The following is a 17,896-nucleotide window of genomic DNA, read 5'->3' on the forward strand; positions in this document are numbered from 1 at the left end:
CCTCAATCCCTTCCCTTTTTTCACTCACCCCCCAACCCTCCTCTCATCTGGCAACCATCAAAATCTTTTCTGTATCTATGAGTTTGTTTCTGTGTTGTTTGTTTATTTTGTTCTTTAGATTCCACTTGTAAGTGAAATCACATTGCATCTGTCTTTCTCTGTCTGACATACTCCCCTCAACACAATACCCTCAAGGTCCATCCATGCTGCCACAGCTGGCAAGGACCCATTCCCTTCCATGGCCGAGCAATATTCCATTGTGTATATGTACCACGTCCTCTTTGTCCATTCATCCATAAATGGACACCCAGGCTGCCTCCACATCTTGGCCACTGTAAACAATGCTGCAGTGAACATATAGATGCACACGTCTCCTCCAAGTAGGTAGGTTGCTTGCCTCCGTTTCATTTAGTTCTGTCTCTGGAATTTTCTCCTGTTCTTTCATTTGGGATGCATTTCTTTGTTTCCTCATTTTGGCTGTCTCTGTTTTTTTTCCTATGTGTTAGGTAGAGCTGCTATATCTCCCCATCTTGGCCAGGTGGCCTTATGTAGTAGGTGCCCTGTGGGGCCCACGGGTACAGTCTCCCTGGTCACCTGCTCCGGGTGCTCCAGGAGTGTCCCTTGTGTGGATTGTATGTCCCCTCCTGTTATAGCTGAGCCTTGGTTGCTATTGGCACATTAGTGAGTGGGATTGACCTTCAGGCTGATTGGCTGTGGGGTTTAGCTGTGTCCACAGCTTATCGGCTGCTGTGTGGGGGGCTTACCCCACTGACTGGGATTTTCCCCAATGGGCTTTGGTGCCTGTTGAGACCACCCTTTGTGTGTGCTGCTTGTGGGGCTAATTGGGTGGTGCTCTGCTGTGGTCTGAAGGCAACCTCCAAGTATGTTGGTTCTGGGGCCTCTTGAGAGAGGCTCTGGTGCAGGCCCAGGTCATCCATTGACTGTAACCGGCCAGGGACTACATGGTAAGAGCTACAAAATAATCTGCAGTTGTTCGCTGCCTGTACTAAATGGGGAGGCACGTGGGAGAGGCCATGTTGTGAACCAAGGACATTTGCCACCAGCATCGGGCCTGGGGTAGCTCCACAAAAAGCCAGGACACCCCGAGGGCTGCTGCCACCTGCCAGCTCCCTTAAGGTTTAGCCCCTGATAAAGCCTCATGAGGTAGGCAAGTTGGGTGAGGCAGGGTCTCAGGGAGTCACTAGAGTAGGAAGAGATGTGGTCACCAGGTTAACGCAAATTCTGGTTTGGAGCCAGTGCTGAGCCTGGAGCTACTCAGCAAAAGTCTCAGAGCTCACTGAGGCCAGTCGCCACCTGCCTGGGACCCACGGACTTGATAGTTTTCCCAGGAAGAGTGTAATGCCAGTGGGGCAGGCTGCTCACTGAGAAAATGCCTCTGGCATTGGGGTAGTTGGGTGGGGCGGGGTCCCAGCGGAGCTCACCAGGCCAATCAGATTCAGACTTGGCCTGTGGGGGCGGACTCAACTCAGGAAATATGGAGCCCCAGCTTCTGGCTACACAGGAAGAGAACCCTTCACAGGGAGAATGGTGACTGTCCTCCAGCCCTTGCTTTGAAGCCACACACCTCTGGCGGCCCCACGAATGCCTCTGCCACCACTCAAGTTGCTGTCCCGCTGCTGGAGCCCAGGGTAAGTGCCTGCAAGTGAGTCTGTGCACGGCCGTTTAAGAGGATGCCTGGGTTTTCTGCATCCTTCCGTCCCACCTGGATGGTCGGAATCCCCACTGTTTTTCACAGCCAGATGTTGTGGGGGCTCCAGGCTGGGGAGGCCGGGGTGGAGGTGGGTCTCTTGCTACTCGGGGGGAGCCCCACAGCCGAGATATCCCTCCCGGTTCTCAGCTGCCACAGGTGGGTGTGGGGTCAGCTCGTTTCGCGTCTCCGCCCCTCCTATCAGTCTCGCCGTGGCTGCTTCTTTGTATCCTTAGTTATAAAACTTCTGTTTCATCAGACTTCAGATGGTTCTCCAGGTTGGTTGTTTCGTAATTTAGTTGTAATTTTGACGTGTTCATGGAAGGCAACAAACAGAGTGTTTATCTATTCTGCCATCTTGGTTCTCCTGGCCTGAGCTGTTCTTAATGCCTGGATCTGATAGGGGTCCAGGGAAAGAGTCAATGCATATCTGGAGTGTGGAGAAAGAAAAGCAGAGTGAAAATTAGGGGGGAACGGAATACTGAGGGACGCTGCTGGAATCACAGGGCAAGCTGTTTACTGTTTTGCAAGTAAAAGAGAGGCACTGCATGATTCTGTGTTTCCCTTTTACTTGGTTTTATTTAAATCACATGAGCCCCAGGCTGACAGTTGCTAATTTGCAAGTGTTCTGAGGTCCTGGGAAGGTGGTGTGGTGGGTAAAGTGCCTCCCACCTGAACATGCAGGTCCAGGGAGGGCAGCCTGGACCTTCCCGGGGGCTCAGGTAGATCCCAGGAAGCCTTCCTGAGCCTCCCTGCAGGATAGGACCCTCCTTCTGTGCCGTAGCCTCCTGAAATTTTCTGTTATTTCTCATATCGGGTTCTGTCCATTCTCCTCTGTCCCTTCTCCCTTGACTACGCTCATTAAGTACGGAAGCTACCCCCATGCCTGGCTCTGTGTCACATCAGAGTATAAGGGCGGAGGCGTTGGTTGCAGGAAGGTGGGCCTCTAGAAGGAGGATTAGACGGAGGGCGTAAGTAGAAGAGAGGGGATAGCGGAAAGCACAGCCTTTAAGTATTACAGGCACCTTGAAATCCCAACAGGCAAGAGGCAGATGCAGCTTTTTAAAACCACAACCTTTGGGGTTTTAATGCTATCCCATCGAATATGCTGAACCATCGTCAGCATCCTTCATTATTTATAATAGTAAAAAAAACCACAAAAAACCTTAAAAATCAAACTGTGCCCTGACAGTCCACAATGTGCCCTCATATCTGTCTCCGACGTGGATTTACATGAATATTCACTGCCAGACTGTGGCCCGAGCTACACTGTGAGTCTTAAGGTGAATGTCACCGAATGGCTGTTTCATCAACATCCATCTCGGAAGCAAGCCATTGAATGTGAAGCAGAAACTTTCAGTAGATTTTGGAGACAGGATGCAGAAAATCAGGTATTACTGTCAAGCCATGATAATCTTGCCTTGTAATTAGGAAAGGAGGTGAGAAAGCTTGAACTTTTCAGGTGCGGAGCATGTGTGAAAGGGTGAATGTACCATCAATATTCAAGAGGCCCCAAATAGCTGGGAAATATCTAATTATACCCCCACTATTTAGCACATTGGGAAAAGCTATCAACTCACATATTTTTAGTTTTTAAAAAATGGTTGAGAGGGCTTTTTGCCCAAGCCAAAGTGAGCTGGCTGCCGGGGCAGGCCCAGGAAGCCCTGAGGACACAGGGGTTTACCTGCTTAGTGCAGGTGCAGGCGTGGGTGGAGAGGAACGGGCTGCTCACCTACCTGCTCACCATCTCGACCTGAAGGCTGAGACCTTCCCATTCCAGTTTGTGGCCCCAGCTCAGTGTGAGACACATGGTACGTAAAGGATGAACTTGAGGGTAAGAGAAAAGTCAGAGGTTTGAGGCTCGAGGCCCACTCAGACCACCACTGAGTTGAGAGACCTACACATGTCACATGTCATCACTGACACACAGGGTCCTCAGTTGATGACATGTAAAGCTGGAGCCCTGGGATGCTAAAGGTCATCAGGGTTCTTTCCAGCTCTTGTCCTCATCGAATGACCACCTACAGTGGCTAAAATCAGCTGAGGATAGTCCACGGCAGGCAGGCACTGCTGTCAGCCCGTAGAGACTAATACCCACAGCAGCACTATGGGTAGGCTAAAACGCAGGGGCAGGGTGGCTGCTGAAAAGAAGTCAGATTGGAAATCGGTGATGTGGCATCTCTCTCAAGATGCTAGAAAAGGAAGAGCAAATTAAGCTCAGAGATTTTGCTGTCCCTTCCTCCACGTGAGGACACAGTGAAAAGACAACCATCTGAACCAGGAACCAGCCACGATATCGGCAGGTGCCTGGATCCTCCTCCAGAACTGGAAGAAAGACATTTCTGTCGTTACTAAGCCATGTGTGATCACGTGTGAAAGGGTGAATGTCCATGACATTTTGTTCTGGCAGCCTGGGCGTCCTAAGACAAAGATGGATGTAGCTGTTAACCTTTTAGCAAGACTGTTCAAGAAACAGTGAAAATAAAAGTTATTGCTACCGCTGTTTAAAAGGGACGCTGACATGAAGCTTCTACAGGCGTTAAGATAATAAAAAGTAATGTAAGTAACTGTCTTCACTAACTCTTCCAGAGACTAGAGAAGGGGTGAATAATTAACAAGTTATTGTCTGAGGCTAGGACAGTACAAAAATGGCAATCCTTCTCTTGAACAAAGAAGCGCAATGTCCAAACTGGCAATACGTTTAAAAGATTAAGACATCATGAGTAAGTCTCCAGGAAGGCAGACCTGGTTTCACATTTAAAAATCAATCATTGTAATTTACCACGTGATCGGGATAAAGGAAGGAAGTCATGGGCATCACAAGTGATAATAAGTGAAAGTATTTGCTAATATCAGAAACCTATTCATATTATTTTTTAAAATGACCAAACTAGGAATCAAATAAACTTCCTAAGATGTTGGAGCTTGGCAAGTCCACAATTTGCAGGGCAGGCCCGCAGGATAAAGCCCCAAGGAGGAGTCAGCGTTTAGTTCGAGTCAGAAGGGGGTCTGCAGGCAGAACTCCCACCTCCTCAGGGGATCTCGGTGTGTTTCTCTTGAGATTTTCAACTGATTGGGTGAGGCCCACCCACGTAATGAGGGTAATCTGCTTTATTCAAAGTCCACTGATTTAAATGTTAGTCTCATCTAAAAAATAAATCCATAGTAACATCCAGATTGGTATTTGACCAAAAACTGGGTACCATGGCCCAGGAAAGTTGACAATAAAATTAACCATCACAGAAACTAGACTTTTGGTGGTTAGCATGCACGAGTATATACAGATATCAAATTAAATAATGTTGTACACTTGAAACTTACACCATGTTATTAACCAATGTTACCTAAATATAAAAATATTAGCCATCACATCCACTTACATTTGATATTTTATAGGGAGTCCTTTCTAGTGAGATAAAGGCAAAGAAAGTAAAATGATCTATACGTTGGGGAAAAAAAGAAATAAAACTGTAGTTATTCACAAATAATAAATGGTATATGAGGGAAATCCAAAATAATCTACCAACTATTAGAATTAATAAGTCAATTTATTAAGAACAATGGATACCGTACCAGGGTACAAAATGGATTGTTTTCCTACACACAAGCAACAAACCAATAGAAAGTGAAATTTCAAGTAGCATCAAAAAATCAACCGCCTAGGAATAAAGCTAAGAAAACATGTGAACACCTCTACACAGAAAAAGAGTAAAGATCAGTAAGAAGAGCTAAAGACCCGGATTTACAGAGGAAATCAGTCTTGCTCTTCACAGCAGTTATGTCCTATAAAGTTGCCGCGAACACTGGATTAGCGAGTCTTCACCACTGCTCCTGGGGAAAGTTACAGTGTCGCGATCCTGCAAACCTTGGGTCACATTTTTGTCAATTGATCAATACATAGCCTTGTTTTACATGCATTTCTGTGTAAAGACACCTTATTTAATATATGCTGTTGATTCATTACCGTTGAGCTCACGGCCAGTAGCTGTAAGTTATATCCACACACAGCTTCTCGCACACGTGTTTTCTCCACAGGGCACGTCAGAGCCTTCTTCCACGTAGGAGCCCAAGACCTCACCTCAGTGCTACACTTTGGGGGCCATTTTAAACAAAAAACAACCACAAAGGCACAAAAATGTGAAAAATGTTGCAGTAAAGTAACTGTGAAACGAACACTTGTTTACTAGCAGGATGAGGGCTAAAACAAGAATTCTGTCCTAGCTGGGAACGTGCCCATCAGGCAACTCACATTTGTCATTACTCTGCTTACAGCCGCAATGACCGTGAGAGTGCCACAGGTATTGATTTGGGGACTACGAATAACTCTCAGCAAGTAGGCTCATTTGGAAATACGGAATTCACGGGTAACGGTGATTGATGGTCCCACCTTCCAGGAGTAGAAGATGAAAACAAAAATCACTTATCCTCGCGTTGACCTATACGTTCACTGAAGCCTTGGCTGGCATCCCAGTGGACTCTGTGGAAACTGATTCCAGGATGCATTTGGGAGTGTAAAGTGTTAATAACAACAAAACCACCTTGAAGAAGAAACATAAAGCTGGAACACACATAGCACCAGCTACCAAGACTTGTATAAAGCTCCATGACTTAAAATATTACCCGGTTGATTCAAAGACAGAAAACTGTACCAGTGAAACAATCCAGGAACTGAACCACACATATATGGCCACATGATTTATAGCAAATATGGCATTTCAATGTGCCACCAGAAATCAACAAAAAAGATAAATAACCCAATTAGAAATAGGTAAAAGATTTCTCTAAATTCTTCACACATAAAAAGGATATCTAAATTGTCAATAGCATATGCTAAGAGAATTGACATTATTGATTAGCAGGAAAATGCAAATTAAAACCAATGAGATACAAAATGCACTCATTAGAATGAACAAAATTTTGAAAAGTAGGACAATACCTAGTATTGGAAGAATGTAAATAAACTGGAGGATTCATAAATTGCTGATGGAAATACAAATTGGAACAATCACTTTGGACAATAATTTAGCATCATCCACTCCACCCGTACAAATATAACCTTATCGCTCAGAAATTCTTCTGTTAGTCATATACCTAATAAAAATGCCTAAAAATTCACTGACAGACATGTACAAGAATGCTTATAATATTTTAGTGCTACATTTTTCACACTATTCATTATAGCCCCAAACTGGAAACAACCTAAGTGCCCATCAAAATAGAAGGAAAATACGCTGTGCTGCATAAAAAAAAAATCAACACAACACAACAACGTGGATGTGTATAAAAAACATTTTATTGAGAGAATGAAAGAATTATGTACTGTGTGATGCCATTAATACAAATTTCTATAAAAGGCAAAACCACAGTGTAGTGATTTAGTCAGAATAAAGGTAACCTTTGAGGGAAGGGGGACGGCTTGGAGGAGACAGCAGGATGGCTTCTGAGATGTGGGTAATGTTCTGGATCTTGACTGGGGCGATGTGCTGACATGAGTACAGGCGTTTTGCAGGTAACCACCAAGATCTAGACTTCTTATTTGGTGTATTTGACTATATAGTTACTTCAATAAAATGTTTACTAAAAGTTCCTCAGAAAACTATTTTCCAACCTAGAATTCTCTATCCAGCCAACCTAGTGATTATAATTGAAAGTAGAAAAAAAGAGAAAAAAAGATTTCAGGCTTGTAAAGTCAAAAATCTTTACGTTCTTCCCTTTAGCCTTCTGGAAAGCAGTGGGAAGACATGCTTGATAAGATGATAGAGGAAACAGTTTGACAAACTGTAAAGGCCCAGATGCTAAGTATTTTAGGCTTTGTGGCCGAATTGTGTCTCTCAACACTCATCACTACCCCTGGACAGCGTTGCACAGACAATAGGCAAGTCAGTGGGCGTGGCTGTGCCCCGGGCAAACTGTTTACGGGAACAGGCAAGGGGCCATATCTACCTCACCCTTGAATTAACCGTGAAAGAAGAGGGCATGAGGGACAGGAGGGAGGAGAAGGGAATCCTCACTCAGGCCAGTGGGAAAGGGAAGCCGCAGGGGAGCCTGTGTGATTGATCTGCGCAGCCATCTACCAAATCACACTGGAGCGCCCCAGAAGAAACAAGACAAGCACGTTGGCAACTGCAGCACAAGAGGAAGGACAGGATAAGTCAATATTGTGCGCCACGCAGCTCAGCTGTCTATAATGCTTATAAATTCATCACGGTGGGGGCACTAAATATTTCTCCAGCCCAAATCACGATACAGCTGTTGGGTAGGTAGAGGCATCAGGATGCCTACGTTAGTGGGTCCAGGATGAGAAGTCAGTCACGTGTTCATCGCCCACGGTGGGGCGCTAATAGCACCCAAAGCTAAAGAGTCAACCAGTAGCAATAGGAGCGTATTATTTAGAGTGCGTGTGTTAAAAGAATTGGTAAAGAAGGTGGGGAAGAGGAAATCGTAGCCGCAGAGAGAGGAAACACGCTCCTGGTTTTCATAGCCAGTCTTGCAGAACTGTTTTACTCTTTAAGCCATATGCATATTTAATCTAGATAAAAATAAAAACCAAATAAAATAAAGGAAAGTGAATGTGTACCCCTAGAGTCTGAAATAATCAGAAGTGAAACCCAAATGGGTTGACGTAGCTTGAAATTCCTTGGAGGTGTTATCGTAAAAATCCAACGCCATGTTGCATTCTCCTCCACAACTTCTGCTTCTTAATAGTTCTAACCTTGACATCCCAAACCTCGTACGCCTGTGACTACAAAATATTACTCCTTTCAATTTTTATTTTTGTTACATATTTTTTTTCTATTTTTTTATTGTGCTAAAAAGCACAACATAAAATTTACCGTCTTTTTTTTATTATTAGTTTCGGGTGCACAGAACAACGTAGTGATTAGATATTTACACACCTCATGAAGAGATAACCCCGACAAGTCCACTGCACACCTCACACTGTATGTGGTTATTGCAGGTTATTGTCTGTATCCCCTGTGCTGTACCTGACATCCCTGAGACTATTTTGTAACCACCGGTTTGTACTTCTCAATCCCTTCACCTTTCTCACCCATCCCCTCAACCCCCCTCCTTCTAGCAACCATCAGTGTGCTCTCTGTATCCATGAGTCTATTTCTGTTTTGTTTGTTCGTTTAGTCTGTACTTCAGCTTAAAATTTACCATCTAAACCATTTTTACAGGCAGAGGTCAGTGGCATTAAAGTACATTCACATTGTCGTGCACCCATCACTGCCGTCCGTCTCAGAACTCTTCATCCTTCCCGGATGGAAACTCTGTCCCCTTTCAGCGATGACACCCGCACTTCCCCTCCCCCAGCCCTGGTAGCCACATTCGACCTTCTGACTCTATCAGTCGGATGACTTAAGGCCATGTCAGTGTAACCATACAGTACCTGTGTGTTCGCGGTTGGCTGCTCACTGCGCACTGTGTCCTCAGCCTCACCCAGGTTGTGGGATATGTCAGAATGTCCTTCCCTTACGAGGCGAGTATATTCCATTGTGTGTACACCACCTTGTGGGTTCCACTCACCCGATGACGGGCACTTGAGTTGCACCTTGTAGCTGGGTGGACTCCGCTGCTATGGAAGTGGGTGTGTCTCTTTGAGACGACACCTTCCGTTTTATGTTCACTTATGACATGAGATAGCACACCTCTATTCCTGAGATTCTCTCACTTCATATTTGCATGGAAACTGGTCACCTCTCCCTCCCTTGCTTCTTTGCTACTCGTGTACTGTGCACACACTGGCCTAGGCGCCGTGGATTCAGCAGTGAGTCGGGTGAAGAGCTCCGTCCTCTCGTTGACGTATCTTTCCATGGGGACAGGGATGGCCAGTGGAAGGGACACGCGCTGACAGACGAGAAATGCCCGTCAGGTTAAGGACTGAGAGAAACAAAACATGCACTCGTGTCCTCCTCCAGGCTCGTCCCCGGAAGCCACATCTCTACCACTCCGTCCCAGAGACCGCCGTGAAGCACCGCTGTCCTCTGCTGGCACCCACGCCACTGCATCCCACTCTGGACGAGAGGGGCACTGCTCTCTCGTCGGGCACTCCTTCTGAGATGGAGAAAGTCCTCTCCAGCCCTCCCAGCCTGACCAGACAAAGCCGGGCCTCTGAAGGAGACTGCTGAGGCCAGGGGTGATGACAGAGATACTCAAGCCTGTGTCCCTGTCCAGAAGGGCCACGTGCCATGCTGCTGGCCTCCGGCCACTCGCCACCACTGGGAATCACCAGGCACCACTGTGCTGTGGAGTGCAGCCAAATCTAAGTAGCACGCGGAGGCCAGCAGCAGAGTCCAACTCAGGACGCGCTCCTGCAGCCCAGGCCGGCCCGGGCCTCCTCAAAGACTGCTCCAGGCAACAAGCTCCTGTCCACTCACTTCCTCGTCGTCTGAACACAAACACACAGACAGACAAACAGACGAAGAGGGTGGCAGCACACCACCAGCGCTGTCTGTAAGAACTTGGAAGAGCCAAACCTAGGCACAGTGGAGGGGGAGCAATGTTTTAATGAAAATTTTCACAAATCTGACTCATCCAGGCCAGGACCTCACAACTTTCCAGCCTCGCTGTGGACACGGCGGTTCCCCCAACATCCGTCTTCATTCCTCCGACCTCACAGAATTCCGAAATCCCCAGGCATGCAGCAGTGCTGGTCGTCAGCCTGCACGGAACCCCAGGCTGGCTGCAGTGTCCCAGGCCACCCAGGAGGCCGCAAATCTTGAGAAACCAGGTCTCACATACAGATCATTCCACTGGCTTATAGTTCACACTGAGTTATGTGCATTTGACCCAACAATGATTTCCTGACGGATTGGGAGCTCTTTACCCCTATTTTCTGCCTAACAGCTTTTAAACTAAGCCCAAGTTGGTGAAGAAGCTTGGCTCAAAGCAAACATGTAAAAGAAAGGTCTCCCGAATTCTTGCTGTTGGTCTGTGTCCACCTTCCAATGTGAGTGGCATGAGATGGGCACCAGATTTATCTAAGCCAACAGTTTGTGTCAGCGCCCTGCATGGTGCCTGGAACATACTTGGCACTCAGTGAACATTTCAGTGAAGGGAAGGAATCGGAAGAGAGGGAGGGAGGGAGGGAGGGAGGGAGGAAGGGTGGGAGGGAGGGAGGGAGGGAGGGAGGAAAAAGGAAGGAAGGAGGAAAGAAGTTGACCTCTGTTTTCAGGGTGAATAGTGAATCTGTGCTGACTTGTTCTTTAAACATGTCTTCCCTCAATTTCCTGTCCCGCTCCTGTCCTGTGACAGGTGACTTTCATCGGGTTCAATCTGGCATTAATTGTTTGGTTCCCACCTTGGCTTTTTCCTCATCCCTGCCCCTATTAACACCCAGAGAAGCTGTCTGGTTTTGAAGGAGCTCGAAGCATTGTGTTACCCAGAGAAAATGTCTGGGAGCAGCCAGAATGGGTGTCCTTTGAATCTCATCAGTTATAGTATTTCTAAAAGGATGTGTCATCTTGAGCCATAACTCGGCATCGCACCGACCACCCTCTCCCACTGCAGCCGCCGCCCTGGGGCAGGGCAGCTGCGTGTTCAGTCAGTCGGAGTTCCGATGTCACTTGCTGGTATGATTTTAGCTTCTTGTTTACTTGTTCTCTGAGGCTTTTGGGAACAATCCAGTTCTCCTGTTTTGACCCCTGAAAACTCAAACTTCTTTTTCATAATGTGGATGGCACCTGGGTACACCCGGCATCCAGTTGTGTCAGGTGAATACCATGTCGAGAATGGCTGGAAACTGCCATTGGTGGTACCGTGAAATTTCCAGGCAGGCCCCTGTTGGGTCGAGCTGCAGCGTTTCTCAGAGACCATTTGCAGGCCCTTCCAACTGTTTACCATAGAAGTTCCCACTCTTGTCTTCTGTCTGTGGTTCTGTCTCCCATACTCTCTACTGTGAACATTTCATGATTTCTCCACTCCCTTCTCCCTCCTGAAGGAGGGTGACCTGGGTTGACAGAAGCCTGTGAGGACTGGTTTCCAGGAGCTGGTACCCGCCCATACCTTCTACTTTGTAGTCAGTTATAGGTTGCAAAGATAGCATTTTGTGTAAAAACCTACACTCAGATCTGTGTATCGATGCCATGGGGAAACCATGCAATGAAATTGTGGCAGATGTCATTTTCTTGTGAGGCCACAACTCCAGCAATGTACCCTTTATATGTCACATTATTGATATCGTACCTGAACAGGAGTGGGATACGATGATCAAAAGTGAGGTGATTCCCAACGCTTATGGTTCAGCTCTGTTATACTGACATTGATATATAATGGGCAATGAGACTTGCTTTGTTTTATGAAACAGTGAGGCCAGTCCTGAATAGGTAAACTCTGAAGATAGAATGATGGATGCAGCACAGACGGAGTGGAGAAAAGATCCAGGACTGTTAAAAACAGGAAGAAGCAAGGAAATTCCAGAAGAAAACAGAAAAGCACTTGTAATTGGCATGAAGGATGATTTAGAAACACAGTGACCGTCCTCCTTCCTGCCTGCGAGTCCCTCTAGCTGACTTTCCGTGGCTTCCATGTGACTCTCGTGTGGGAGAACAAAGGCAGCAAAGGTGGTGCCCCTCCCCTGCGGCTTTGGCCTTGGCTCTGTGAGGGCCAAGGAGACGCGCTCTGGCCGAGGATGCCGTGAGAAACCACTGGAGCCACCAGACACTGACGAGGACCTGGACACAGTCAGGCCAGTGCTGCTCCCCGCTGTCACCACCACCAAGGTCTAGCGTCCCACAGTCTGAGGGGAATTCAGGTGTTGGTGTTTGAAAACTCTCCTCAGGCGATTTGAATGGGCAGCCAGGGCTTACACTACTGACAGGACAGACTGGATTTGCTGGTTTGACCGTCTCTGGGGCCTTGGACCACTTACTGACCTCCTCAGACTCGGTTTCCTCACCTGTGAAATGGGATGAGAGCAGCACCTCCCTCACTGTGGGCTCTGACAGGCAATGGTGTGTGAAGGGCTTGGACATCAAGCCTGCACTGCAGACACCACCCCTGGCTGGAGGACTCTGTGGGATGCTCATGGGGGGAACACGCCTCAGGCGGTGACACAGCAGAGATGCAGTGATCCCAGGTCTCCTAAAGCCGAATGCTGGGCGTTATCTTTGGCCTGTGCAGGTGCGGACCACCGGGGAGTGTCCCCAGCGGGACCCTTACAGCTGAATGCAGGTTCTGTGCGTGTCCCTCAAGGTCCCAGGAGAGTCAGGCCAAATGCCGTGGGGACCCCAGGATAGGCCCTGCTCCACAGCCACACCTCCAGGGCTCTTTCCAGCTCCAATGGACTAAGGCAAAACAGGCTGTTGGAAAAAGCCTGGCCCCACTTCACAAAGGACACAGCAGCACCAGTGGTCAGCTGTTTGTACCCATCCAGCTCTCAAGCAGGGCCGAGTGGCCTGCGGGCCTGGCTCTGGCTGAGCATGTTTCAGCCATGGGGTGGGGTCTGTCCACCTCTGCCAGCACTGGGTCACAGCAAGTGGGCAGCACCCGGGGCCTCAGGCCATCGCCTGTCACTCCAGCCATTGGGCGGCACTAGATTTCAGACCCGCCGAGGGAGCTGCTGTCACTAGGTCCTGCCAGAATGCTCCATGAACACTCTTGCGTGGGAAAGGGTCCTGGAGCTCCCCTGGCCGCAGCCGGGAAAGCCCCTGTGGCTGCTGTCTGGGACTGTCCCTCATCCCTGGGCAGCATGACGTCCTGGCTGCCTCCTTTCTGCCACCATCACTCACTCTCCCACAGCACAGACAAGGGTGGAAGTGGATGTTGGCTGCTTCCTGAGGTTTCAGTGTTCTGTTTTCTCTTCCTCATGCCCGCCCCCTTCCATGTGCATTACACAAACTGGTACCAGTCTGGTGAATCCTGAGGTTCAAAGGAGGGATGGCGAGTTACGGGCTTGAGAGGAGGAGGTCTGGCTGTCAGGAAGGGGGGGCTTGCTCGTTACCCAGGCTGTGCTCACGCAGAGGACAGCTTGACTGACCTGCATGTGGCCACCCAGGACAGAAGAGGAAACTGAGGCTCAGAGAGTCATGCAACTTGCCAGTTACATGCAAGGTGGGATTTCCCATCATAAGTGCCCGACTTTAGGCTCCTGGAGCCTCCCACTTCACCCTTCCTCCCTCAGAGGAAAGAGGGAAAATGTGAGAGAAAGGTCTCAGGATGTTTTGGGTTATACTCACAGAAAACTTGCTTTATACAATGAGTGTTAGGGAAATCAGGCTCTTCAAACACGTCACCCTTCCGGGGCAGCGTCCTGCCCTTGGTGGCTCGTGAACTGGACGCTCAAGGGTTGCTAGGCCCACAGCCCCTGCAAGGAGAAGCAGTTCCCTGAGCCCAGGGCCTGTGCTGAGGGGGCCACACAGGCAGCTGCGTGATGGACATGTTTTCCTTCTTCCACCTCACCACACCCAGCCCGGAATTGGAGACCGAACCGCAGGGTTTAGAGAGTCCCGGAGTCCGTCCAGGCTGCTATGGCGGACACCATGGTGTGGGCAGCTAGGCAGGGTAACCCAGCAGGAGGCCTGTGAGCTCAGTTTGATAAGGAGGCCTGTCTAGGTGATGAAGACCAGCAAACCACAGGAATTATCTGAAGCAGCTGAGAACCGAACTCCCCAAGAGAATTGAACGAAAGCAGAGAAACACTGACATCGTTGCTTAGGTGTCAGTTCAGGTAAGGGGTTGGGGACATGCCCTGCTCTTACCTGGGAACAGGAAATCCTGACAAAAAGGCTGCACAACGCCTTCCCTGGCCTCCATCTCTGAAGAGGAAAAAAACAGATGCTTTTAAATGTCATGAATATGGGACTCGTGATGGTATAATGTTATTTCAAAATAAATTGCATGGCCTGAAAATGAACTTTATATTTACTAATTTCTGACTCACTTTGTCAAAGGGGCGAAAACGGAGCAAGTAAAACTGGGAAACGTCCTTGCCTCTTTTTCCTAACATCACATTTTCCAGTGATTCAGTTCAATTCCCATGATGTCGTGTCTTTGAGATTGTCCCCAGCGAAGCACGGATCTCAGAGTTGTGCCAGGGTCGCCGAGGGAGAAACCTGCCTTCCAATCCAGGCAGCAGGATATCAGCATTTAATGAGATTCAGGCTCAGTTCTGTATGTGACATGCTGCTGTGAATGTCAATGTCTAAGTTATAAAACAAATCGTGGTAAGTAGTTTACTAAAATAGCATGTAACGATTGTGTAATACTTCATGGCTTTCAAAGGACATTTTACCATTTGTGGCTCTGACCCTGTAGCTGGGGTAATTATTATGATCCGCGTGTTACAGAGGAGGAACGCAGGAGGCAGAAACATTGAGTAATTTTCAAATTCACACAACAAATAAATGGCAGAGCCAAGAATAGAATCCACATCTTTATTCTGGCGTACTTTCTCCTCAGAAGAGCAAAGACATGGAAAATGTTATCAGGACTCTGAAGCCAAAGACGAGCTGCTGCTCACATATACACTCTGGACAGTTGGGTGGTGGAGGTTTTCAGTTACACGTGTGTTTAAGACACAGAAAGTGGAAGGGGCGGGTGAGTGGAGGGGCTGAGCTTGAAGGTGTTAATAAATGAGAGAAAAAACTGTTCTGCCCTCTTCTGCATCTAACATCTGAGGCAAAGACTGTGCTCTTCAAAGTGGGTAGAAATGAAGTGGATACCGGGAAATCCACATCAAGGTAGGAGATAACAAAAGGGAAGTGAGCAAGTCATTGGGCCAGGGCACTGATAGACAGGAACAAGAGATCTGGAACCTGCAGGTTTGGTGTCAGGGACTGGGCACAGAGGGGGACGGGCTCCATGTGGGCCGTCTGGAGAGACCACGTTTCCACCACACACGTACACACAAAGTAGAGTTACTCCCAAACATTGGTTGGTGACTTAAAAGCATCCTACTGAGATTACATGATTAATGATGTGAAGACAGTTTATGCACTCACTGTGCTAGAAATCCTTTGACTATAGGAATTATTTTGTCTTCCCAGCAACTACCACCAGGATTTACACGGCAGAGGCCCTTGATAAATGCTTGCTGACCAAACCTGAACGTAGAAAACGAAGTGGCCATCTTTAGCAGCGCTCGTAGGTTCCATGAGAGAGAGCATAGAAACAAGACCACCCACCATCTTATCTACGTAATAGTTGTACAATGCTACATCTAATAACAAAAGGCACAGTTTTCAAGTGCACCTGGTTGTTCAACAGAGTGAACCGTTGCTGGACCATAAACGAAATCTAAACAAATTTATAAAGATTAAAGTCTTACTGAGTATATTCCCTTACCACAACAATTAAAAACCAATAACTATAAGATGTAGAAAATCCGAACTATTTGGAAGCTAAACGACATACTTCTAAATAATTCATGAGTCAAAATAGAAACCATAAAGGGGATTAGAAAATATTTTGAACTAAATCATAATGAACTACGTCAAACAAAATTTGTGTAAGATATCTGAAACAAAGCTTAGAAGAAAATTTTGCTTGTATTGGAAGATGTAACATCAGTTATCTAAATTTCCATCTTAAGAAGTTGGGAAAAGAGAAATTAAAGTCAGATTAAGTAGACATAAGGAAATAAAAATAACATCATAAATTAATAATAAAAACAAGAAGAGATAGCTATGAAAGACAGATAGCAGAACAGAAAAACACTCTTCAGGGAAATTAAAGAAGTCCTAAATAAATGGAGAGATCTACCATATTCATGGATTAGGAGACTCAATATGGTCAAGACGTCAGTTCTTCCCAAACTGACCTGTAGGTTTAGTGCACTTCCAAGCAACATCCAATCAAGTTTTTCTGAAGAAATTGACATGCTGATTTTAAAATTTATATGGAAATTCACAGTACCTAGAAAAACCCAAACAATATATTTTAATAGACATTATTTTTTAGAGCCGTTTTAGCAAAACTGAGCAGAAAGTACAGAGGTTCCCATATAGCCCCTTACTGTCACCATCCCCACCAGATGGTACATTTGTTACAACTGATGAACCTACATTGACGTGTCGTCATCACCAAAGCCCTTAGTTTACACCAGCATTCACTCTTGGTGTTATACTTTGTACAAGAGTGGACAATTGTATGATGACATGCATCCATCATTATAGTATCATACAGAGTAATTTCTCTGCCTTAAAAATTCTCTGTGCTCTGCCTATTTATCTCTCTCCCTCAACCCCTGATCTTTTTACTGTCGCCATAGTTTGCCTTTTCCAGAATGTCATGTGGTTGGAATCATACAGTGTGTAGTTTTTCGTATTGTCTTCTTAGTCACGTACTTTTAAGTTTCCCGCTTATCTTTTCATGGGTTGAGAGCTCATTTCTTTTTAGCACTAAATAATATGCCATTTATTATTCATCCATTGTCTGAGTGGACCACAGTTTTATTACTTACTGACTGAAGGGCATTTTGGTTGCTTCCACATTTTGACAATAATGAATAAAGTTGCTATAAATATCTGTGCAGATTCTTGCATGAACATCTGTTTTCAACTCTTTTGGGTAAATACCAAGGAGTACAATTGCTGGATCGTATGGTACAGATGTGTTTAGTGTTATAAGAAACTGCCAAGCTTTTTCCCAAAATGGCTGTATGTTCCCACCAGCGATGTATGAGTGTTCCTGCCATTTCACTGTCTCCCTGCATTTGGTATTGTCAGTGTTCCAGGTTTTGACTGTTGCATTAAGTGGGTATAAAGTGTCCCATTGTCACTTTAATGTGTAATTCCCTAATGACATATGATTTTGAGCATCATTTCATATGCTTATTAATTTTTGAAAAGAAGAAAAAAGTGGAGAACTTGTACTATTTAATTTTCAGACTTAACTACAGAATTCAAGACAGTATGTAACTGATATATTGACATACATCTAGACCAATGGAACAAAACAGTGTCTGGAAATAGGGCTCTATTATAAACAGCTCCCATTTATGTGGCCAAGTGATTTGTGACCAAAAAGGACAGTCTTGACCCAAAATGGTGCTGACACAATTGGATAGCTATATGAAAATAAGTGAACCTTGACCTCTACTTCATACTACATTAAAAATAAACAATATTTATATAGACCTAAATGTAACAGCTAAATTATAAAATTTCTTCGGAGAAAATCATTGTGACTGTGTGTTAGTTAGTCAGTGATGATTTAAAAAGCACCCCAAAGTCAAACCACAGAACA

This window comes from Rhinolophus sinicus, linkage group LG09 (genome assembly GCF_036562045.2).
Source record: "Rhinolophus sinicus isolate RSC01 linkage group LG09, ASM3656204v1, whole genome shotgun sequence".
In the NCBI taxonomy this organism is placed as follows: Eukaryota; Metazoa; Chordata; class Mammalia; order Chiroptera; family Rhinolophidae; genus Rhinolophus; species Rhinolophus sinicus.